We start from the raw sequence: 26,885 nt of genomic DNA on the forward strand, positions 1-26,885 counted from the left end.
AAAAATTTATGATAAATTATTTATCTGATTTACATAATATACATTTTTAATTTAAAAAAAAGTATCCACTCTATATTTTTAAACTTTTTAAATTGATAAAAATAACTTTTTTATCTTATGATTTTTAAAAAAAGTTTTCAATTTTTCTTCTTCTTATTTACGGCAATCATAATTTAATATGCTTTTTTTCCCTTCCCAAACTTAAAACCGAAGTTTCCGTAAAACTTAATCACGCTAATAAAAGTCGAAAACTTTAATTTGTTTGTATCAAATGATGAAAGAGACATTTGACTTTAAGGTTCTTCTTATGGATTAGTTTCTCAAATTTGTTATCTATTTTCATTCTGTAGAACTTATAAGAGACAAAAAGAAACATTTATCCTAATATTTGTCTGATTATTGAACGTCTTTTTACAGAGATTATTAGAATGTTAAAATGAATGCTCCACAAGTGCGAAAAGACACATTATTGCGCATGCGTGTTTGTTATGAGAAAATCGTTTGACTAAGAAGTTGTCTTCACTTGCAAGCTTGTTTCGTGACAGAGAAGTTGTTGGGAAGTGAAGTTTGAGATTTACGACGAAGATTAATCCCCGATCAGGTAAGTTGCTTATCATTTAAATTTACTAGAAATTTGAGTTTCTAGATAGGGTCAAAAAGTTTGAAATTATTGTAAAATATTTAACTATTTAATGTTTAATAATTTAAAATCATAATTTAAAATTTTAAGTATTTTATTATATAATGCTAATAATAGAATTCAAGATTATGAATTGAGATAGTACTTATTAAGTTCATATCAGTTATTATTCAATGTGTTATTTTTTTACGATAATTTATTTACTTTTCAAGCGGAGACAAGTTGCTATTAATTTAAATTGCAATATGATTTGATAAATAACCTATAACAACAAATTACTGAAAATTACGTATTGCGTATATTTTTTTGTGTAATGTTGATTATAAATTTTTTTTACAAAAAATTCTACCTTTAATTAAATACATGTTAATTGTTGTTTAAGATATTATTTTTATACAATAGTATTATTTGTTTACTTTGTGAGGAGAGTTCATCTAAATTTACTATTTATATGTTAATCTTTGATAAAGGATAACATATTGAAAGTATATCATTTTCATTTATAAAAATTTAAGAACGAAATTACAAAAAAAATAAATAAAATAAATTAAAGTATTTCTATTTGAGTTCATACCAATATTCATTTAAGATATCATAAATTATAAAAACTGTTTTTATTTACCAATTAAGCAGTCAATTTGCCCATTATCTGAACTTACTGGCAATTTGTTTCTTTTTATTGTTGGTTAATATGGCGCAACAAATTAAAATTACCGAAGAGCTTTTTCTAATTATTTACATGATTATGATAAAACTGAGATAATAATTTTGATGAAATTCATACTATTTTGGATATTATTTTTTATTCATAATTGAGTAATAATAATTTATGGGATAAATTTTTACCTGCAGTTAATTTATTGGAAACAAAGATTGATGAATCTAATTAAAATCTTCTGAAGTATGGGAAAAGGAAATCACTTACATTTTTCGATAGTTTGTTTAAATTAGAAATATTTTATTCAGCTTAAAGATTTGGTAATTAAACTGCAAATCCCGAAACCTTGTTCATATATATAAATATGTAAAAAAGACTTAATTTTTATAGTGAAAGCTATTATAATTTTTATTGTGAAAGCTATTATATACAGGAAGATTTAACAAATAGATCGTAGTAAAAATACAGAGGAATATATAGTGTTTAGTTCTTTAACGCTGTTAAAGAATTTTAAAAAATGGATTAATTTTATATGGGTTTTATTTAAAATATCATTTTCTTAATTATTGAAAATCAAATTCCTTTTAAAAAACATTTTAATCTCTTTCTTACTTTAATGGAAATAAATATTGGTAATCGTGATGAAAATTTTTATTAGATTAAAATTTTTGATAGTTTGTTTAAATTATCAATATTACTTTCAGCGTATTAATTTAATAACTAAACGGTAAATGATTGCTTTTTTAAGCTTATATTTCAAAAGTATATGTTTGTATTTAAAGCTGTTACAAATACGCCATCTTAAAAAAAAAGGGTCGTTAGCATAAAGACTAAAGAATACTGGAAAACTCTAAGCAATAGGAACATCATGTACTGTTAAGTAGGAATACGAATTACAGCATCGATTTCCAGATTACTAGTTCAGTATTTAAATGTCTATATTAATTCATTTCAAAAATTTGCTGAAATAATGTTAAAAGTATCATTTCTTTTAAATATTTATTTCAATATAATCTCAATATATGATAATATTAATATATATGAAGATTTTTCTTTTTTATTTTGTGCTTAACCGTCCAACAATCAAGATCATTGGAGGATGTTGTATGATGCATAAAATAATAAAAAAAAATGTTTTAATAACAGTTGAACTAATTATTAAGGTGGAACTCGGTTATTAGACTGAAATATAGAAGATGGAGCGCAAGTATTTATTAAACATAAAGTATGACAGAAAAAGAAATAATATATTTTTCAGTTGTTTTATAAGTAAAGTTCATACGAACCTACTTTTCTTGGTTCTCAACATCCTCCCCACCCTGGTCTATCTCCAAAGGAATGACCAATAGCAGAAGACTCGATAAGATCTTGTCCCTGCACTTCAAATGAACAGTTCTCACAACTCCATCTCGCCCAGGTATTAGTTTGAGAGCAAGAGCTTTTTCCCACATTTGGCAAGGACGAAGCTCTTCCTTGAGAATTACTACTAAGTTTTTATTAAACATGAAATATGACAGAAAAGGAATAACTTCTTTTTCGGTTGTTTTAAAAATAAAGAACAGTCAGTGAGCGTTTATGCGAACCTACTACTCTTGGTTCTACACAATAATGTTTCGATTTTTAAGTAATAACATGTAATCTTAATGATTCATGACTCTAATCTTAAATGAGCTAATTAAATTATGTATACATGAGTTTAACACAAGTAACTGGATAAAAAAACTTTTTTTCTCTTTTTATCGGAACTTAAATCTTTATATTGTTGAAGGTGGGTAACCACAATCTGAGTAATATGGTACCGAAATTATTTTACCTAGAATAGAATTCGGGAGTTAAACACCCTTAATGTTTATTTTATTTTTTTCACTTTTCCTATTTTTTTTTGCCATTTTTTAAGATAATCAAATGGGTTTGTCGCATATTTATAAAACTTGTTTATCTAATATTTTATTGAAAATAGTTACTAATAATTATTGTTTTTCATTATTTAGTGTTTTAATAATGGGGTGAATAATTGAATTTATTTTCATGCAAATCGTTATGCAAATATATTTTTTATCAATTGAATAGGCATCTACATAATTAGTTTATAAAAAGATATTTCAGTGAGTAAAGAAATTGATAAGATTATTTCTTACGTTTTATTATTTGACATTTGGCTTAATAGTTACGACGAAGAGAAATGAAATGTAGGTTAATAAAACTTTGTACATCGCTTAAAATTATGTGACTCTAAATTGAACGTTTTGGACAAAACCAGTGAAATTGTTTCTGAGTAATAAAATAATCAAGTAATCGAAGTTTAAACTTCTTCTTTCTCAATATTCATTCTACTGATTTTGTAGGAATTTTTTGATTTTTTTCCCTTTAATATTAAATAGTTTAAAATAGCGTAACAATTTGTCAACTTTACAATTAAACTGTTTTCTATCTATTAGTAAATGAAATAATAAGCAATTCAAAAAATTTTAATTTTTTATTGAGTTATTTTTGGAGAAATTTCTTTTTGTATTACTTATTCGACTATTATAAATAACTAGTGGGCTGCGCCCCCCTGCTCGCTAACGCTCGCCAACCCCCGAAAATTGCTACGCAATCTTATATGGTTTGCTTCGCTCGCTACTAACTTAGGTGCATTCAAATGCACAAAATTCAAAGAATTCAAAACAATCATTCAAATCCATATAACAACTTTTTTTTTAAAAAAAAATTACATCTTTTTAGTGAATACTAGGTCATTAAAATAAATTTGAATTCAAATAAAGACTCAATGACTGAGACTCATTTTTCAATGAATAACTAATAACAATAATAAAGCAAATAAATTCGTGATATAAATCAAAAATCGTCAAATAAATTCGTAATATATAAATTCGTGAAAAAAAAGCGCTTTCGACAAAATACTAAAATAGAGATCTATCGACAAAGAGTACTCACTTCTGCCTAGCTTAATATTATGAGATTGCCGCAGCTGAACTGTTATTTCAGTTTCCGTTTTTAAAAGCGCTACATGTTGAGCCATCTGAGCTAGATTTGGCATGTGTCATTTTTAGCGGCTATCATTGGTCGATTTTCTAGCGTTGCCATTCGGGGAGTTGTAATGAGGCTTTTTTTTGTCGCCGTGTAAGAGAAATATATATGTTTTCCGGCAAAGTATGAAATCCGGCATTGTATAGAATGACTAGGCATTGTATAGAATGCCTAAAATTAGCCGGCAAAGTATGAAATGATTTATATTTCACACATTGCCTAGGCATTCTATAGAATGCCAAATGAGAAACCGGTAAAGTATAAAATACATCTCCGATTCGTCAAAATGTCATTCAAAAATGACAAATTCCAAACGTCATCCGATTTGATATTAATTTATTCGTGGATATAATTACATTTATTCGTTATTTTAATACTTACTGACGATAGATTACATTTATTCGATATTTTAATACTTACTGACGATAGATTAGAAGAAACATCAGTGTAGGGTATACCGGGCAAATATATATCGGGCAATGGCACTTGACCTTAAAAAACATCAGTGTAGGATATATCGGGCAAATGTATACCGTGCTGTGGCACTTGACCTTAAAAAAACATCAGTGTAGGGTAAACCGGGCAAATGTATACCGGGCAATGGCACTTAACTATACCTAGTATGACTAGGCCTTTGGTAAATGTCCGAAATATATACTAGGTCTAGTTAAGTGCCACTGCCCAATATATCCTACACTGATGTTTTTTTAAGGTTCAGTGCCACTGCCCGGTATACATTTGCCCGGTATACCCTACACTGATGTTTTTTTAAGATCAAGTGCCATTGCCCGGTATATATTTGCCCGATACTCCAAACACTGATGTTTCTTCTAATCTATTGTCAGTAAATATTAAAATATCGAATAAACGTATTTATATCCACTAAATTAATATGAAATCGGATGTAATAAATATTTCGGACATTCACCAAAGCGACTATGTGATTGTCAACATTCACCGGTGAAAGTCAACAATCACCGATTTCGCTCATTCGCAGTAACATGCACATCATTTACATAATAACCTCATCAGGACGTTTATTTCATACTTTGCCTAAATAGCATCCGGCGTTGTATAGAATGCCTAAGCATTCTATACAATGCCTAGGCAAAGTATGTAATACTTCTCACATTTCATACTTTGCCTAAAAACGTCAGGCATTCTATACAATGCCTAGTGATTCTATACAATGCCGGCGTTTCATACTTTGCCGGTAACATATATATAGATTCGTGGTGTAAATAGTTTTAGACATTTAGTGCTATGAACAAAACCTAAATTATACATAATGATAGTCAAAAAAATTGACTATATAAATTTTTTTTTTTAGATGACCTATATTTAGATTATTTTTTCCAGATTGAGGCAAATACACGCTAAGATCAAAATTTCAAATCGGTCGATTCTAAATTCAATATATTTATTCAGAGATATATTCGTGAAAAGATACAACTTACAAAATTTCACTAAAGGTACTTAAAATATTTAAAGCTTCTAAACTATTTCCGGGTTCAATCTCTTTCGATTTTTCACCTACTTCAAAAAACTCATTTCATGTGTCGAAATAGTAATATGTGCTTTTTTCTTACTATTTCCCCGTTTTTTCTCTTTCTTTAAAACATGATACGTGAGGCCTTGTAGCTTTTTACCACTTACTATAAGGGGGTATTTACATCCCTGCCAACTTTTAATCCCTTCCATTATGATTTTTCCCAGTGGTAGTAAAATGGAATTAAAATTTCAATTGTAAGCAAAAAAAATACGTTGTGTTTGAAGAAACATCAGCTGACAACCATGATAGTAACACATATTAATATATATGCTTAATTTTTTTAAGAATAGTGGTGATCAAAATCATTTAAAAATTAAGTTTATAAAAGAAAATATAGTATATATTTACTACCACTTTAAATATGAAAATACAATTTTACGCCAAATGCGTAAAAGTTGGCAGGTATGTATTTATAGCAAGTCGAAAAACTGCGAATAGGTAAATAGTTTTGTTTATTAGGTTCTCAATTTCTTGTATAACAGTATAAACGTTTACACTATTAGTAACATCCAAAATTACATTGACTGTCAATTAAATTACAATATTCTTCATGGTTCTACAAGTTTATCTTTCAAAAATAAAATGCATTTATTAGACATTTAATGACACAAAATATATAAAATGTGAAATTCAAATCATCTCTCCTATTAAATTTACTTTCTACGCAATCAAAATTAAATTTTATCGTTATTTTGAGAAAAGATAAAAATTAAATATTAGAAGAAAATTTTCAGCAATTAATCATTACTATTATAAGGTTTAGCTTCGTTGCTTTCCTACTGCACATGGCCGGATAATTAATATTAAAAAGAACAGATTTTATTCACACTTTTGGCATATCTCAAGAAAGGAAATTCTTTTCTCATTAAATACTGCGTTATTTTTAGAAAAGAGACAAATAATTTAAATTCATGAGTCTTCAGAAAGTTAGAATAAAATTTACAAATCATTATTTGAAGTATTTTAGTATTTTTAAGTCAAAACAGTATGCCTTATGCAATAATCCATGTCCAAATGTAATACAATATATTCTAAAATGATTAAAGTGATAGTACTTATGGACTACGTAAAATACGAAATTATACTTATGTTTTAAATTAACTTTATAAGTCCAATTTGTTATTTTTTTTAATACATCATTCTATCTTATGAGGACTGATAACTTTTGAATTCGCAAGTTCATAAATTATAATATCATCACAGAAGATCGATGAAAATATTAGTAAATGGGAATAGGGCAATTATTATTAATAATCGCTATTTTTTTATATTTTAATAGTCGGATTAATCGAGGGAATTGGGTGCTTTCACCGTTCGCTGATGTTAAATTTCACTGCCCGGTATTGTAACTATAAACTGTATAATATAGGACGCACTTGGCGAAACAATGTGATAAACTGCTTAATGTTTGAGCCGGTGCGGTTTGAGATATATATTTCAAACAATTCTTATTTGAAATCACTGCTTTTGTTTAATTTTTAGAAACATCTGGTTGACCCTGTTTTATTTAATACTAGTGGGCTGCGCCCCCTGCTCGCTAACGCTCGCCAACCCCTGAAAATTGCTACGCAATCTTATATGGTTTGCTTCGCGTACCAAGATCGCTACTAACTTAGGTACATTGCAAATGCACAAAATTCTAAGAATTCAAAACAATCATTCAAATCCATGTAAAAAAATTATATCTTTTTAGTAAATACTAAGTCATTAAAATAAATTTGAATTCAAATAAAGACTCAATGACTGAGACTCATTTTTCAATGAATAACTAATAACAATAATAAAGCAAATAAATTCGTCATATAAATCAAAAATCGTCAAATAAATTCGTAATATATAAATTCGTGAAAAAAAAAGCGCTTTCGACAAAATACTAAAATAGAGATCTATCGACAAAGAGTACTCACTTCTGCCTAGCTTAATAGTATGAGATTGCCGCAGCTGAATTGTTATTTCAGTTTCCGTTTTTAAAAGCTCTACATGTTGAGCCATCTGTGCTAGATTTGGCATGTGACATTTTTAGCGGCAATCATTGGTCGATTTTCTAGCGTTGCCATTCGGGGAGTTGTAATGAGGCTTTTTTTGTCGCCGTGTAAGAGAAATACATATATAGATTCGTGGTGTAAATAGTTTTAGACATTTAGTGCTATGAACAAAACCTAAATTATTCATAATGATAGTCAAAAAAATTGACTATATAACATTTTTTTTAGATAACATATATTTAGATTATTTTTTCCAGATTGAGGCAAATACACACTAAGATCAAAATTTCAAATCGGTAGATTCTAAATTCAATATATTTATTCAGAGATATATTCGTAAAAAGATACAACTTACAAAATTTCACTAAAGGTAAATAAAATATTTAAAGCTTCTAAACTATTTCCAGGTTCAATTTCTTTCTATTTTTCACCTACTTCAAAAAACTCATTTCATATGTCGAAATAGTAATATGTGCTTTTTTTTTATTTATTACTATTTCCCCGTTTGTTCTCTTTCTTTAAAACGTGAGGCCTTGTAGCTTTTTACCACTTACTATGAGGGAGTATTTAGTTGAAAAACTGCGCTTAGGTAAATAGATTTGTTTATTAGGATCTCAATTTCCTGTATAACAGTATAAATGTTTACACTATTAGTAACATCCAAAATTACATTGACAGTCAATTAAATTACAATATTCTTCATGGCTCTACAAGTTTATCTTTCAAAAATAAACTGCATTTATCAGACATTTAATGACACAAAATATATAAAATGTAAAATTCAAGTCATTTCTCCTATTAAATTTACTTTCTACGCAATCAGAAATAAATTTTATCGTTATTTTAAGAAAAGATAAAAATTAAACATTATAAGGTTTAGTTTCTTTGCTTTCCTACTACACATGGCCCGAGAATTAAGATTAAAAAGAACAGATTTTATTCACACTTTTGGCATAGCTTAAGAAAGAAAATTCTTTTCTCATTAAATACTGCGTTATTTTTAGAAAAGAGACAAATAATTTAAATTCCTGAGTCTTCAAAAAGTTAGAATAAAAATTTATAAATCATTATTTAAAGTATTTTAGTATTTCTAAGTCCAAATAGTATGCCTTATGTAATAATCCATGTCCAAATGTAATACAATATATTCTAAAATGATAGTACTTAAAGTCTACGTAAAATACGAAATTAAAATTATGTTTTAAATTGACTTTATAAGTCCAATTTGTTATTTTTTTTATTGAAGTTATACTTTTTATGCGACTTCCAACAAGGAAGCGTTAAACGTTTAACGCTACATTTTTATTGGCCGGGAAATCACGTGGTAGGATCCAGTTTTCCCTCATTCATTTCCATATTGTTTTGGTTCTCACTAGCATAAAAGTCATAAAACTTTTGTTTTTCTATAAATATTTTTCTAGCTTGTTTTGATACGCATATAATTTAATAGGGAGCAGGAAAAAGAGTCGTTGAATAGAACTAGTGTTCCTTCTACGACTGCTGATTCTTCTACAATTAACGTAGCAGGTTACGAAGTTTAACTTCTTCCGCGCGGAAGGACTCCTCGCACTTTTTTTAATGCATCATTCTATCTTATGAGGACTGATAACTTTTGAATTCGTAAGTTGATAAATTATAATATCATCACAAAAGATCGGTGGAAATATTAGTAAATGGGGGAATAAGGCAATTATTACTAATAATCGCTATTTATTTTTTCTAATATTTTAATAGTCGGATTAATAGAGGGAATTGGGTGCCTTCACCTTTCGCTGATGTTAAATTTCACTACCCGGTATTGTAACTATAAACTGTATAATATAGGACGCACTTGGCGAAACAATGTGAATAACTACTTAATGTTTGAGCCGGTGCGTTTCGAGAAATATATTTCTGACAATTCTTATTTGCAATCACTGCTTTTGTTTTATTTTTAGAAACATCTGGTTAACCCTGTTTTATTTAATAAAATTACTGCTCTATTTTCGATTTCTTTAAGAAATGGAGATGAGATTTATGAATGGAGATGATGAAATCTCCTGATCAAACTATGGGATTATTGAAATTAAAAAAAAGGATTATAAAGGATTGTGAGAATATTTCTTTCGATTGAAAGTGAATAAGTTTGAGAAAGATACATTAACGTTGAATAATTCCGAAAATGTATCATTAAAAGTCAATGTAGGTATTTTAAAAAAAATCTTCATTTTAGAATACTCTTATACGTTTTATTGTCTCATTGCTTTAAAACATGTTTTTACTGCTTTTAAAAGGCAGATGTATTTTAATAAAAAGTGTAATCACTTAATATAAAATTCTTATTAACTGAAATTGGAGTCTTTAATTCAATTTTACAGCATTTTAATAGTTATTGTGACTGAATAATTCAGTAATTAAATTAAAATTGAATATTATTGACTATTTTATTCATATTTGTGGCTATAATAATAATATTTTTAACTGCACATTTTTTCCAATTTCGGTTTAATCTTTAAAACGTCTTGCAAGCAAATAGTTTTGTAATATATAGAAAAAAAGTTAAATTAGTTTACCTTCTCCTTAAATTCATTTTTTTAAGATAACTTTATTTACCTTATAAATGCATAATCGGTATTGTGCAGAAATATTAGCTTTTTCATATATATATTTAAACAGTAATATTTATATTATATAAGTTGGCATAATTTTAATACATGTTAATTGTAATATGAAAGTGAATTTACCATTTAAGGGGTCCAAACTTTGGATCACTCTCCTGATCAAACTATGGGGATCATATTTCCCAGGTTGCGGCTATCCCCTATATTTTGGGGGTCAGAAATCTGAAACCGCTTAAAAAAATGCGTGTTCATTCAGAGAAAGTAAGTATGACTGATTTCGTAATTTAAAATATCGTTTGCACTTATTAATTAGCAAATTTGAGGTCACCTCCTTGAATCATTAAGATTGAATCCTAGAACGTGAAAAGCCGATCATTAAATCAAAAGTTATTCAGGGTGGTCCGTTTATTTTTTTGCACATTTTACATAAGTACATGTATGCATTGTACATGCATATATTATAAATACTCACATACATACTAATTAAAAAATTTAAATTACTTTAGAGTCTATAAAAATCATCCCAACTGATATCATTATGTGTAAAAAAAAATTATCAATTATAAATGTTCAAGCTATTTTAAAAAAATAAACAATTATGTTTTTTGCTGAGGTTTGCATTTAAGATGAGAAGAGGTTTGTTTCTTTGAGATGCTTGTTTCTTCTACAATAATTTTCTAAGAGTAAATCATTTTTAGGGCACTCTCAACTTAACATGAGGTTATATCGTCAAAAAGAGCTCTCTAAATTAGAGCTTCACATAAATATATTTGGAATGCATTTGAATTTACTTATTTGTTTTGCAAAATTTTTTGCTTTGATATTTTTTTGTGTTTTTTTTTATTTGATCTTTTCCGCATTTAGTGCAGATGTGTGAGAGGGAGATTTGGAAGGAACTCTCCTGAAGGTTTCCTCGGTCACAAAGTTTATGGGGAAAAATTTAGTTCCTAAAGTGGCCGCTACACGGAGGTCGCTACTGGTCTTTCCAGGAGGTTTCACTGCTATATATTATGATCCTGATGTTGCGTACCACAAGTTCGGAAGGTTTGAAAGATATTTTCTAAGAGATTTAGTGACCTAAATGGAGACAGCAAGGTTTAAAAGATAATTTCATCTCTATAAGTGGCAGAATTTCATATTTAAGTGTTTAATACGAAACTAAAAACTGTTTAAAATTTTATGTCATATTGAAACTAAACTGTAGATAAAATTTTTTATCAGAAATAATACAGAAATTGAAGGTTATATACAAATCCGTTGGTAAAAATTTTTGCAAAACGTGGAAATCATGTTTCTCTCTCTCTTTTTTTTGAACTAATAAAGGTTAATTTTCTTTTATAACCATCGTTGAACAGCCGATCCAATTTTTGAGTTTACGACTACTAAAACTCCGTAGCCTAGTAATTTTGAATCAAATCCAGAAGACAAGAGAACTCCTGGCTCAAGTATTGGGAGAAATTTGCCTTCATGGAGGACTTTTTGATGGAGCTAACCTGCATTTGCGTTACATGGAGAAGAAGACCACGAGAACCTCCCATGGTTTGTCTGGCGGGAAGGGANTTTTTATATATTTGATCGAGCGTCGATTTTGCGCGTCTTAGTGCGTTCTTGGTGCGTCGATTTTTTTGTTACAGAGTGTATTATGATCCTGATGTTGCGTAGCACAAGTTTGGAAAGTTTAAAAGATATTTTCTAAGAGATTTAGGGACATAATTTCATCTCTATAAGTGGCAGAATTTCATATTTAAGTGTTTAATACGAAACTAAAAACTGTTTAAAATTTTATGTCATATTGAAATATGACATAGATAAAATTTTTTATCAGAAATAATACAGAAATTGAAGGTTTTATATACAAAAATCGTAATAAGGAAGATTCAACACTTAATTTAATTAATGACAAAGATATGGAGTGATTTTTTAAAGTTAAAATTATTAGCATATTGCAAAAGCATATTATAAATAGCATACTATAACATGCTATATAGTAAAATTAGCATATTATTAAATTATTGCATTTTTGAAAATATCAATCTATCCTTGCTGTATTTTGAAAGGAACAGTATACCGAACATTTAAACACATCTTTATGTAAAAAGAAAGAAAAGTATTTTGTAAATTTTAGTAATATAGAGTGCACAAAAAATAATAAATGGACCATCCTGACTAGCTTTTGATCTAATCATAAGATCTTCACGTTCTAGGACTCAATCTTAATGATTCGAAAGGGTGACTTCAAATATGCTAATCAGTTAGAGTAGACGGTATTTTAAGTTACAAAATCGGATACAAAAACGTACTTTATCTGAATAAACATTCCTTTATATCAACGAATTTCTGACTCCCAAATATAGGAAGTAGCCGCAATCAGGGATCCCCGTAGTGCGATCCAAAGTTTGAACTCCTTCATGCAAATGTTACTTTTTACGTATTTTTCCACATCTCAAAAACTTTTTTGCACACAATTATAAAATTAGTTTATCCGAAAGTAATTCCATGCAAAAAAACTTCTAATAAATATTACATAGTAAAAGTTGAAGTTTTTTGGAATCTAAGGCATACAGTTTTTTTACATCATTTAAAATAATGTAATTTTACAAATCAAAATGCACACGCACAGAGAGAGAGAGAGAGAGACAGACAGAGAGGGGCACATTAAATATATATATCTTAAATATATATATATATATTAAATAAATAAATGCAAGAAAGCATAAAAAGAAAAAAGAAGAAAATTAATAAGTTTTATTTACTGTGCATTACATAGAACTCAAAAATATAGATATTTGATGCAAAAAATAATGGATACCCAACTAATGTAATTAATTTCTATATAATTTCATTGATTTAATTGTATGTTATTATTAATATTTACTAAAATTATTTCTACCATCTGCAAATCCAATTCGGACGAATCCGTTGGTAAAAATTTTTGCAAAACGTGGAAATCATGTTTCTCTCTCTTTTTTTTTTGGAACTAATAAAGGTTAATTTTCTTTTATAACCATCGTTGAACAGCCGATCCAATTTTTGAGTTTACGACTACCAATGTCGACTACTAAAACTCCGTAGCCTAGTAATTTTGAATCCAATCCAGAAGACAAGAGAAATCCTGGTTCAAGTATTGGGAGAAATTTGCCTTCGTGGAGGACTTTTTGATGGAGCTAACCTTCATTTGCGTTACATGGAGAAGAAGACCACGAGAACCTCCCATGGTTTGTCTGGCGGGAAGGGAACTCTGATCCGTCTACCACTGAGGATATTTCACGCCAGCACTATGGTCTGTGCGAGCCGAAATTCGTATCGACCAGCTACTGCCGGGATTCGATGGGCCGCATTAAAGATTTGAACATTGCTCTGCTTAAATGTGCAAATGATAGTGAGGAGTATAATAGAACCAACACTGTCGCTGGTTATTATAGCTCTGTGATTGAAACAAATTGCATAAAAACTATGGAAAATCTCAGACTATTTCACTAGCATTACATTGACAGATATGAAAAAAGAAAGAATGAGGCAAGATTCTGATGAATGGATGAAGCTAATATTGAAATATACGAGTTTACAATTCCCTCTGGCTCGTATATTAGATTTTGAAAAACTGGCTGGGAACATCTTCAATAAAAAAAGAAGTCTCAAATTGCTGCTGTCTCTTATGGACAGCACAAGGAGAGTTTTGTTTGTGGTAATATTGAAAAGAAATACCTGTTCGCAGTATTGAGTCCCTTCTTATTTTCCTCACCAGATGGATTTCTATTATCTTCCTCACCAGATGAAGTTATGCTTTTAGAAATTAAGCTCATTTACAATGTATAGAACTTGAGTGTAGAAAAAATTCAAGCGACTCGTGGCAACAGTTTTTATCTGAAACTCTGTGAAGGACAATGCACCAGCTACTCTTTCATAGGGTTGGTCACACTCACTCATCACTTGTCGAACCCAAAGTGAGATTCATGACCCGAGCGAGATTTGAACTCGCGACCATTGGCTTAGAAGTCGGGCACCCTGACCATTCGGTCATCTGCTTGGTTGAGTAAAAGATAAATACTTAAAGAAGTGCATCTATGTTTTGCTAGGTTATATTTAGCATCTCATAGCTTTATATTTGACTATATCAAATTAAAAAAATGCAATTTAAGTAAATATTTAAAGTAATAAATATTATATTTTCTTTTCATTTTCAAATTATCTCTTATCATTTTATTTAAATTAAATACTGAAGGAATTGTAATAGTAATCATAAAGAGCCCAGCATGAAGTTGCAATGACATTAAACAGTACAGTTAGCTTATTAGTGAAGCGACATTGTATAAAAATGTGTAATAACTGTACAAGTCCACAAGAAACAAACAAGAGAAAAACTTTAGTCTTAGTTTTGCTGTGATTTCAATGATTTCTATTTCACCACCAAGAGCATAAAATCAGAAAGATTATTGTAACGAAAATAGAATGTGGTTCAAACTAAAATGTATAAAGCGTACTCAAACAATGTGTATAACGTACTGAGAGAAATAAAATATATCTGACACAAAAAGAAAGTAGAGTGTTCAAGTAATGCAAATAAGAGCAAAAAAGGCAGGATGAGATTTTTTAAATTTAAGGAAACCAATTTTTAAGCATTTATGGAAAATTGAATCATTCTCTCTTTCTAGATATATTAAACGTATCTAACTAGCGATAGTGCAAGAAGGAATTTTTTTTTAACACTATAATTTGGTCGAAAGTTATGCTGTTTGCGAAATGTTTTTGTATTTCAATAATTGTTTAAATTTTTAATTACTTATAATGAATCTATATATATATTTCTCTTACACGGTGACAAAAAAAGCCTCATTACAACTCCCCGAATGGCAACGCTAGAAAATCGACCAATGATTGCCGCTAAAAATGTCACATGCCAAATCTAGCTGAGGTGGCTCAACATATAGCGCTTTTAAAAAAAGAAACTGAAATAACCAGAGAGAGCATTCTCACCAAACCGAAATTCACCCTATCAGCTGCGGCAATCTCATACTTATAAGTTAGGCAGAAGTGAATAGTCTTTGTCGATAGATCACTATTTTAGTATTTTGTCGAAAGCGCTTTTTTTTCACGAATTTATATATTACGAATTTATTTGCCGATTTTTGATTTATATCCCGAATTTATTTGTTTAATTGCTGTTATTAGTTATTCATTGAAAAATGAGTCTCAGTCGTGTTGTTTCGCTTTAAGATTTTATACTATAGCACATTTCTAATAGGTTTAACGAATTACGTGTCATTTATTTGAATTCAAATTTATTTTAATAACTTAGTATTTACTAAAAAAATTTAATTTTTAAAAAAAAAAAATTTGTTATATTGATTTGAATGATTGTTTTGAATTCTTAGAATTTTGTGTATTTGCAATGTACCTAAGTTAGTAGCGAGCGAAGCGAGCTTGGTTTACGAAGCAAACCATATAAGATTGCGTAGCAATTTTTGGGGGTTGACGAGCGTTAGCGAGCAGGAGGCGCAGCCCACTAGTATAGTGAAATAAACACAATTGGCATCTAGATTTTCCGTCATTTTAAACACATAGAACGGCTAACTTTGAAATTTCAAAAAGAGAAAAGGTTATGTAGCCAAACATTTAGCCAGTTCTTTTTCTTCACAATCAATAGCTTAATTGCTCAACCCGTGACAGTGATTTCAATGAAAAGTGGCATTTCTTTACGAAAAAAGAAAGACAACAGAGTAACATGAATGGTTCAAAGTAAAAACAAAACAAATTAACGTTCATAAAAAAAAATCTAATTTTACACTTGTCTGCAAGCAGCATTTAATAGATAATTAAAATGGACACCTGAAAGTCAACTACTTTTAAATTTCTTTTTCAACCTGGATGAAATGAAGGCTTATTAAACATTTGCTTTTCATTAATATTGTTAGATTTATATTCCCATTTATCTAGTAGATAATGATAAATTTTTCTCTTCTCATTTGCATGGGAATTATATTCATTCGTGATACTATTTCAAAAGTGATAACTGAATTACTGAAGTTTAATTTCTCATTTCATGAAATCGGGCTGTGAGAGTTGTTCCAATATTTAGTCGTAACACTCCTTTTCTCTTGTTAGCAAAAATAAGCATATTGTATGATTAAGAAATTTTTGTTTTCTTCTTTAAAATTAACTAAAGATTTTTTTCTCTTTTTTGTTAAAAGAAATTTAGAATATTTCGTTTATATTGCAGCCTTGCCCGATAGTTTTCCAAAATTCAAAGAAAAACTTACAAATAAAAGTCACGGTTTAAGTGCATTTGACTGGATGCAGAGTTTTAATTTTAAACAATTACTACCATTTTGCAGAGGGAAAAAATTGTCTGGGCTTAAAATCAGACAATACCGGGATAGCCTGGTTGGTAGGGCAGTGGGTTTCTGTTCAAGAGTTCGTGGGTTTGATCCTCGCTGGCCGAATACTTCCCGTGTAATAAATGGTGACTGATGCATGTTAAATCAGTCGAGTCGCAATGTCCCCCATGTTCCCATAACAAATCAATACCTCTGGGGGTACTGATATAGGCGTTTCCTTATCTTCTGGATTGGTTCAAAATTACAGGGCTATGTAGTTGAACATTAGTAGTCGTGAACTCAAAATTGAGTCTACTGTTCAACGACGGATACATAAAAAATTTGAATATATGGTATAGAATTTTTTTTTAACATTTTAACGAAGAACATATCGTTTTACATTTTTTTAACATTAAGTACCTAATTTTGCATAGTAAAATACAAAGTTTGTCCAAAATCGGTCGAATAGTGACTGATAAATCGAAATTTAAAAAAAAATAGTGAGTGGAGTCCCTCCGCGCGGAAGAAGTTAAACTTCGCAACCCGCGACGTTAATTGTAGAAGAATCAGCAGTCCTAGAAGGATCACTAGTTCTATTCAACGACTCTTTTTCCTGCTCCGCTCGCTTCCGTGCTCTGTAATCACGGTAATATTATGCATTTTTCCCTCTTGGACCTCTTGAACCAGTGGAAGTGATTGTGGTTGCCTCATCGTCTCGNTTTTATTATTTTTATGCTAGTGAGCACCAAAACAATATGGAAATGAATGAGGGAAAAAGTGGATCCTACCACGTGATTTCCCGGCCAATAAAAATGTAGCGTTAAACGTTTAACGCAACCTTGTTGGAAGTCGTATAAGAAGTATAACTTCAAAAAGGGTACGAGTGCTTATGGGTAATCCGTCCACTTCACACCCACTCGCTCCATGAGTAACTGAAAACTATGTACTAATTCAAGTTATAATACTAGAGTACCGAATTGAGATCTTGGGCGGCTGGAATCGTTTCATATATTATGATACACTGGGTCATAAAGGTAGAATTGTGTGATCATGGTCTTGAAGGGTTTATTATTTAAAAAATGAATTTTAAAAAACATCGCGAATTGTGCTAAATTTTTCCACCTAACATAATTATTAAAAACAATGAATTAATTCTCAATATTTGCAAATTTTTATGATCCCATAGATTTGGAGTAACTTTCCAAACAAGAAATGTTTACCGTGATTAATTATTCATTTTTTTATTTAATACAATAAAAAATTGCAAAAAATATATAATTTAATAAAGGAAATTAGCTACGTGTTATTAAATATGAAGTTAGGAAAAATATGTTTAATGTTTCATAAGGAAAAAAGAAAATCCTCCTTCCAAAACTTCCCTCATTCATCTAATCCAAGTAACAACTGTTAAATTATGTGATAAATAAAATTAAAAAATTTTTTTTTTTCTTTTAAAAATTTATTTAAACTATAAATTAACAAATCTTTCATTGGAACCATTTAAAATAATGTTCTCCCGCAAAAAGGAAAAGAAAAACGTTTCCAATGTTCAGCTAATTTAAAAGTTTTATTGTTAAAATGTACAATAGGTGTTTCATGAAATCATTTAAAGTAAAATAGAAATTCTTGTCCGCCCCCTTAAAAAAGTTTTTTTTTAAAAATGAAGCATAATGAATCTTTCATAAAAACATTTATAAGCAATACATTCCCTTGAATAAAAAAAAGGAAAATAAATATTTCGCACTAAAAAGTCTTCATCTTCTTACCTTCATAGCTTGTATAATTAAACTATATATATTGAATTAAAAAAAAGTACTTTATAGCATTTACTTCAAAATTTAATTATTTTTTATTCTCTATGACAAATAATTCAATGAACAACGTTAATGTGGGACTACTCCAACAAATTAATATTCTTTAAGTTATCTTGAACTACATGTTTTGTTTATTTTTACTCTTTTAAAACGTGTCTCGATAAAAGTAAATAATTATACATGAATGAAATGATAAAAACAAAATATTAGCTATGTATTTCAGTACATTAAGGCAAAATTAATGGAACAGTGGTACGAATTCATTTAGGAGAAACGTAACAAGTCGCCATACTCTTATTGTTACCAATGATGCTTAATTAATTTAGGTAATAGATGCATATTGAAATAAACGTATAAGATATGTACTGGAAAGCAAAATTAATGGGAAAAAGATACTCATTGTTTTGGGGAGCCGTAGAAAATCGCAGTACGCAGATGATGCTTAATTAATTTTGGTAATAGCGTACTATTGGTATTATAGTAATTGGTGCAGCCGATCCGTCAGAAGTAAATGTCTTACGACCCTTTGAAAGGGATGGATACCGGAGAAAATAATTTCATAGTGGTAAATTTTGACTATCATGAGTTGGGTAGCGAGCAGCAGCATCAAGCCAAGTGATAATAAATACAGTTAGACACTTATGCAATGGAAACAAAATTCGATTGTTGTTGTTGTTGTTGTAGTTCATTTACATTGCACTGGAGCTGCATAATGGGCTATTGGCGACGATCTGGGAAACATCCCTGAGGATGATCTAAAGACATGCCATCGCAATTTTGATCCTCTGCAGAGGGGATGGCACCTCCGCTTCGGTGGCCCGACGACCGACACGCGAAGTCGAGCACTTTACGGTAGAACAGTTTAACGAGGACCAATACCGCACACCCTCGGTCCCTACGCAGACTGATCCAAGTGGTCACCCACCCGCACACTGACCGCAGCCAGTGATGCTAGACTTCTGTGATCTGCTGGGAACCGTGTCCTAACGATCAGTCCACTGCGAAGCCAAAATTCGATTGAACTACTGGTTTCCGCTCAATTTATTTGAAAAAAAAATCATGTTTCCTGGTTCAGCTGCAACGATATGATCTTGTCACGTGACGATAGTTTGACTTCGAAGGCTAAGTTCGATAGAACTATTTCTGACCAATCACAAAACATATATTCTCCCCTTAATATCGGTGGTGGTGAGAAATCAAGGGGGTGGATGAAGATAAAAATTTGGTTATATGTTACAAACACTTATTTTATGCAAATAATCTGCAGATTGAACAATGGTATACTAGTTTTTGATTAAGAAATGTAAAGATTTTGAATTACTTATTTGCATTTATATAAACTAATTTGCGGATTGAAATCCAGAACTGTGATTTAATCTTCATCTATAGTCGCTTTCAATTCATGTTTGCTTTTTGTAATTCATTACTCTTAAAAATAAACTGTCAATATTTGATTAATATTGACGTAAATAAATTGTCAATATTTGATTTTCTACAGGGTAATTAGAATTATCACTTAACAGTTCTTGATACGTTTTTCGATCTGGTGAGACGCATGTGCTTTTTGAAGTATAAATATTTTGAAATTGATAAAAGATTAGAAATTACAAATTGTTATCTAAGACGAATGTCAAAAAGTACTTTTATCATAGTTTAAAATTGTAAAATATGTAATCACAGTAGCTTGAAACGTTTAATAACGAGAATCTTATAAAAGAAAACTCAAAACTCATCGTCATTGTATCAAAAATTGTTCAAAATAATTATTCTGAATACAGCTAACTATTCAATTTTATTTTTAAAAAAAAAAACATTACTTCAATAAATTTTGTTAATACTTTGAAATATTTAAAAAGTTAAAGTAATATTTTAGATGATTGCAGACACAAATATGGAAGATAAGTACGAAACTTTGCGAACAGACGCTAATTCGAAAGTCACAGTTAAAAATTCTCACCCAACTCATAGTATAGAAAACTAGCATTGAATTTTTCTCATTTTTGGAGGAAAAATATTGCACGCGTGAACTGGCTAAAGAGAGAAGTTTCTACCATGGTCAATCATCTTACTTCAATAGTGATCTAATGTTACGATTGAATGAGGAAACCGTTCAGCAACGAATAGTGATCGAATTGGTTCGAAGAAATGGAATTGAAGAAGTGCGTTTCAGTTGCATAAAGGTTGCATTACAGATAATCTCTATTCTCTGGAGATGAACTACAAAAATGATTAATTTAATAACGTAAAGCCACTGGGAAAGGCAGCAAAAAATATTAAATAGAAGGATGATTGAAATTATTTTATCTTTATTAATGGTGTCGGTACATGCGAAGTTCTGTGCATGATTTCGTAGTGTTGCTTACTGATTTATTGATCCTTTTTTTTTTTTNAACTCAAAACTCATCGCCATTGTTTCAAAAATTGTTTAAAATAATTATTCTGAATCAAGCTAACTATTCACTCTTATTTTTTAAAAAAAACATTATTTCAATACATTTTGTTAATACTTCGAAATATTTAAAAAGTTTAAGTAATATTTTAGATGATTGCAGACACAAATATGGAAGATAAGTACGAAACTTTGCGAACAGACGCTAATTCGAAAGTCACAGTTAGATTCTCACCCAACTCATAGTATAGAAAACTAGCATTGAATTTTTTTCATTTTTGGATAAAAAATATTGCACACGTGAAGTGGCTAAAGAGAGAAGTTGTTTCTACCATGGTCAATCCTCTTACTTCAATAGTGATCTAATGTTACAATTGAATGAGAAAACCGTTCAGCATCGAATAGTGATCGAATTGCTTCGAAGAAATAGAATTGAGGAAGTGCGTTTTAGTTGCATTGGAGATGAAATACAAAAAACCTTTTTATGATTAATTTAATAACGTAAAGCCACTGGGAAAGGCAGCAAAAAATATTAAATAGGATGATTGAAATTATTTTATCTTTATTAATGGTGTCGGTACATGCGAAGTTCTGTGCATGATTTCGTAGTGTTGCTTACTGATTTATTGATCCTTTTTTTTTTTTATTCATCCCATGCGAAGAACTGGGTATTCAACCAGTAATTCATAAAAGCATTTGAAATAAATAAAAAAAAATTTATAGCGATTTTGATTTATTAACGAATATTATTATTTAACGAATTGAAAATGCTCAATTTCCTTATTCAAAAAGTAAGTAAAAATATAATAAATATTCCATACGAAACCTTTAAAATTTAAGCAATAACAAAACACGCAATATTCTTAAGCAATATTCTTTTAATGCATTATAATCGATACTTTCCATTGAAATATCGATCTCTTCTTACCGCAATCAGCTACTTTGCCTTTACTTGATATTACTTTAAAAATACGGTATGATATTACAAAGTTAATCGCCTAAAGAAGTATTCTGAACAAATGTATGCCATTTCAGGAATAAAAAGTAATCGAAAAGTAAGTCTAAAAAATTTTCTTAACTCCTTTTAGTCCCGAAAAATATATGGAACTAAAATGATGTAATATTGGGAGCTGATTCACTCATAAAAATGCATTACATGTAGCGGGAAAGAGAATTTATGAAGGAATTGGAAATCCACTATTTCATTTTTAGTTGAGCAATAAATAATCTTTTTAAGTACAGATAAGGTGATCCTTGATGTTCGTGTTATTCTTTATTTATATTCATGTATTTATATCTTTACAGTAATACCGTAAGTTTGTATGTGAACTTTGATTTTATATGAGCGTTAAGAATATTGAATGCAAGGCACTTGCTTCAAAGGAATAATCCCAAGAAACAAAACTGAAAGATATACTTGAAATGCAAACAGTTCATTTACTTCATAAACTATAAAAGTGAAAAAAAATCATTATGTGCCTAGCCCTCAAAGTATAGCTGCCCATTCAGACTTGCCAGACGTGAATAAAAAAAAAGAAAGAAGTAGAGTTCCTAACAAAAGAGTGGAAAATGAAGTAAAATTGAAAAACAAAACAAGAAAAAATTAAATGAATTGACGAATTTAAGACTAACTATATTCATTTATTTTTAGCTTTTATTTTATTATTAATATTTTCATTCCTAACATTTCATTTTCTTTTTCAAATCTGTTCTTTATTTTTTCGTTCATGTCTGGTGCCTGAGGACCTATTTTTGAGTAGAGAACATTTGAGCTAAAGAATATATTAATTCTTTTAATGCATTATAATTAATAAAGCAACTAAACTACACTCTATAACAAAAAAATCGACGCACCAAGAAGGAGTTGTCCGATTGAAACGAAAATTAGTGGATATGAAGACAATGTACAGAATGTTAAACGATTAAAATTTCAGAACAATAGAATAATTTATTGCAGAGTTACAGTAGCAAGTTCAATAAGGTGTTGACCCGCCTCTAGCCTGGATACAAGCTGCCACACGGCGTGTCATAGACCGATAAATCTCCCGGATGGTCTCTTGCGGTATTTCCTGCCAAATTCGATCCAATTGTCGAACGAGGTCATCAACATTCCGTGCCAGATGCAATCGCTTTCCCATCATATCCCAGACATGCTCGATGGAAGAGAGATCTGGTGATCTGGCAGGCCAAGGAAGAGTTTGACAAGCTTGAAGACAGTTCATAGCAACACGTGCTGTATGTGGTCTGGCAATGTCCTGCTGAAAAAACCAGCCCAGGGCGCTGCAAAAGGAACGGTAGCAAAACAGGTCTTAGGATGTCGTCGACGTACCGCTGTGCAGTAAGTGTACCTCTTAATGACGACCAAAGGGGTCCGGCTGTCAAAGGAAATGGCATCCCAGACCATAATGCCTTGTTGAGGGCCGATGTGGCGTATAATAGTGAAGGCAGGATCTCCCCTCTTCCCTCTGCGTCTCCAAACACGTCTTCGTCAGGACACAGTTGGAAGCGGGATTCGTAGCTAAAGACTATACGTCCCCAGTCGGCATCATTCCAGCCATATCTGTTCAAAACATGAATGCACACGAAATTTCAAAGCAATGGGATGATTGCTTCTTGGTGCGTCGATTTTTTTGTTATAGAGTGTATTTACATTCCATGTATAAGGCCATTAACTTATTTGCTCTTATAACAGTAGTGTAAAACCTTGCTACGATGTACATTCTGCTATATTTATATTTTGTTCCATAGCATTATTCTCTCGCTAGTTTTTTTTCTCCAATTTAAGATAAATTATTTAAATTAAAGTGAATTTTGATTTATTATTTAATGTAGAGAGCAATAAGATTTCCTCAGAGCTAATTATTTTGCATTTAAATCGATATTTAAAGCCTGCGTCAAATAAATTGAGAAAAAGTAAAATGTACGTTTCCAAAAAACAGAACGTTATTATCTTGAAAATTGACGATTTTATGCAGGACTGAACTATCCATAGAATAACATGGGGATTGCTTTTCTCCCGATTGAACGGCCTTAAGTGTAGTGCCAGAAAATTAAAGCATCTCTTTATTATAAATTTTATGAAATTTTAATTTTTAGATTTTGATAGTTTATGCTTTATTTACAAATAAAAATTTCTATAGAGATGGAAAAAATTAGAACTTTTTTATAAAGGAAGAAAAACCAAATTTGCATATTTTAAGTTATGAATTTATTAATTATTTAAGAAACCATTCAAAATAATTATAATAAATCATTATAATAAATCATTATAAATGCAAACTAAAGCAATGCAATGACAGTAAGTGATTATTTTTAAAAATGGCATCAAAATCCTTGATTTCACGTGAGTAAAGGTGCCTTGAAACACACTACAAGGGAGCATTGGGAGATGCATAATTTCATTGAGTATTACACTGCTGTTTGTATCTTTCGTATTTTGTTTTTTTGCTTTCAAGGAAATTCAATTTAATAAAAACCTAAATATATTGATTAAGTATTTTCTGATTAAGCAAATTACACGAAAACTTTGTTGCAAAATCAATGAAACGTAAAATAGACAAAAATTAATATACTTATGTACAATTACATTTGCGGAAATACCACAAGAAATATAAAACCGAACTAATTTGATTTTTATAAGAAAGTGTGTAAAAGTATGACAAAAAGATATTTTAAATAAGGGTAATGGCGTGAACGCGTGATCATTGATTAATAGGTATCGTAGCAATATTGTAATAAATACTTCATATAAAGGGTTTAATGGGATGTATTAATAAGATACATAGTTAGTAAGATGTTCCATTTTCAAGCGTTCTAAATGGCAGAAAACTATTTTAGGATAAAAAATATGCAGATAAAAATCTTACTTCTCAACTAAAGCAGTTTTTAGCCTACACTGTAAAAAAAACTCTAAAAATGATGGCGACTGCTCTACCCCAAAGTGGTATTTCACTACAGCAAAAAGCAACAATAGCTCTTCGTATAGTGAATCACCAAGAATACACTACTTCGTGTAAAGTAGACACTACAATTTTTGTTACTTAGTAACGCTAAAATTTGTAATAACAGTAAAATATGATGCACATAATAATCTGTAAAGTTATTTTTACAATACAATATAAAGTCAGAATCATTAAGATGCATTTATAGATTTTTTTAAAACGTTTTGGTTTTAAAGTCATATTCAGGTCTCTTTGAAAAAAGGTTACCTTGAAGATCCCCTTGCCCTTGAACCCCTATTACCCTTGACGATCCTATCCGTTATGATAATCGCTGTGACAATTTTGCCAACGCAACATTGGACAAACCATCCGGCCTTAAAATCTATATATATATATTTCTCTTACACGGCGATAAAAAAAAGCCTCATTACAACTCCCCGAATGGCAACGCTAGAAAATCGACCAATGATTGCCGCTAAAAATGCCACATACCAAATTTAGCTGAAATGGGCTCAATTTATAGCGCTTTTAAAAACGGAAACTGAAATAACCAGAGAGAGCATAAGCTAGGCAGAAACGAGTAGTCTTTGTCGATAGATCTCTATTTTAGTATTTTGTCGAAAGCCCTTTTTTTCACGAATTTATATATTACGAATTTATTTGACGATTTTTGATTTATATCACGAATTTATTTGTTTTACTAGAATTTATTTGTTTATGCAGGTTTTTCCATTGCAATTCACTTATTTCAATTTTTAATAGACTTAATTATAGCCAAAATTTTAACCTTTTTAAAGAGATATCAGTTTTAGAAATTTTATCTTAAGATTTTATACTATAGCACATTTCTAATAGGTTTAACGAATTACATGTCATTTATTTGAATTCAAATTTATTTTAATGACTTAGTATTTACTAAAAAGATGTAATTTTTTTTTAAAAAAAAAGTTGTTATATGGATTTGAATGATTGTTTTGAATTCTTAGAATTTTGTGCATTTGCAATGTACCTAAGTTAGTAGCGAGCGAAGCGAGCTTGGTTTGCGAAGCAAACCATATAAGATTGCGTAGCAATTTTCGGGGGTTGGCGAGCGTTAGCGAGCAGGGGGCGCAACCCACTAGTTAATATTTATTTTGGGGAGTTGAACTTCTAATTTAAAGTAAATCTGATAGTATGAAGCAACACCGGAGGAAAAAATAAGGGTTGTGTGCCATGAATGTATAGTATGGTGACATTAGAGTCCGTTGCGAGTTTGGTAAAAAACCTATTGTCACAGTACCCATTTTTATCACCAATGTTGGCATAATAGTATTTATAAAGGCAGTTTCAATTAATTAACTGTGCCGGTCTCTCAGTTTTGCGCTTAGGTGTTATGAATTAATTATTTTCACCCTTTATAAAGAACGGACTAGTGAACAATTTTGAATAGCGTTTTAAAAGTTACCTGGAGGATCATATTCTATTTCATTTTTTTAAAAAAGAATATATAATCTTTATTCCTTTGAATATTCCTGATAAAAAAAGAAAAGAAGATATTTTTCTGCTGTCGTTGAATGGAATATTTTGGTTCTTTATAAATTTTGATGTACGATTTATATTATATTTGCAAAACAAACAAAGAATGACGCAGACGCACTTGTAGTCGTCAAAAAAAGTTTCATGCTTCAAAAAACAGAAAGAAAAGCCATCATCTTATGTCATTAAACTCAGATTTCAACAGAACATAGCACCTTATTATTGAGTAATTAAATATGTTCATTTAATATAAATTTAGAACAGTATATTCGAAAGTCAATTCTGAAACTTTCCTTAATTAAACAACTTTCTTTAAATTCTTCTCGTAAAATTGTAGATTAAATCGAGAAGAGTTAAAAAAGATTCGTTAAAACAGATTTTTCTTTAACATAGTATTTTGAATTTTTTTTATTGCTGAAAATTTACGCACTTTTGTGAGTTTATCTC

General features: G+C 29.9%; 1 protein-coding gene across 1 annotated transcript in view; it reads left to right on the top strand.

The window, feature by feature from the left end:
• The first annotated feature begins 339 nt into the window (after positions 1 to 339).
• The window catches only part of LOC107451864 (adipokinetic hormone/corazonin-related peptide receptor variant I), a 53,783-nt gene continuing 27,237 nt past the window's right edge, over positions 340 to 26,885 (top strand). Inside the window, exon 1 of the mRNA XM_043054846.2 lies at positions 340 to 601. The gene's annotated coding sequence lies outside the window, so the exon portion shown is untranslated. The remainder of the gene's footprint in view (positions 602 to 26,885) is intronic.

Source organism: Parasteatoda tepidariorum, chromosome 7 (genome assembly GCF_043381705.1).
Source record: "Parasteatoda tepidariorum isolate YZ-2023 chromosome 7, CAS_Ptep_4.0, whole genome shotgun sequence".
Classification (NCBI taxonomy): domain Eukaryota; kingdom Metazoa; phylum Arthropoda; class Arachnida; order Araneae; family Theridiidae; genus Parasteatoda; species Parasteatoda tepidariorum.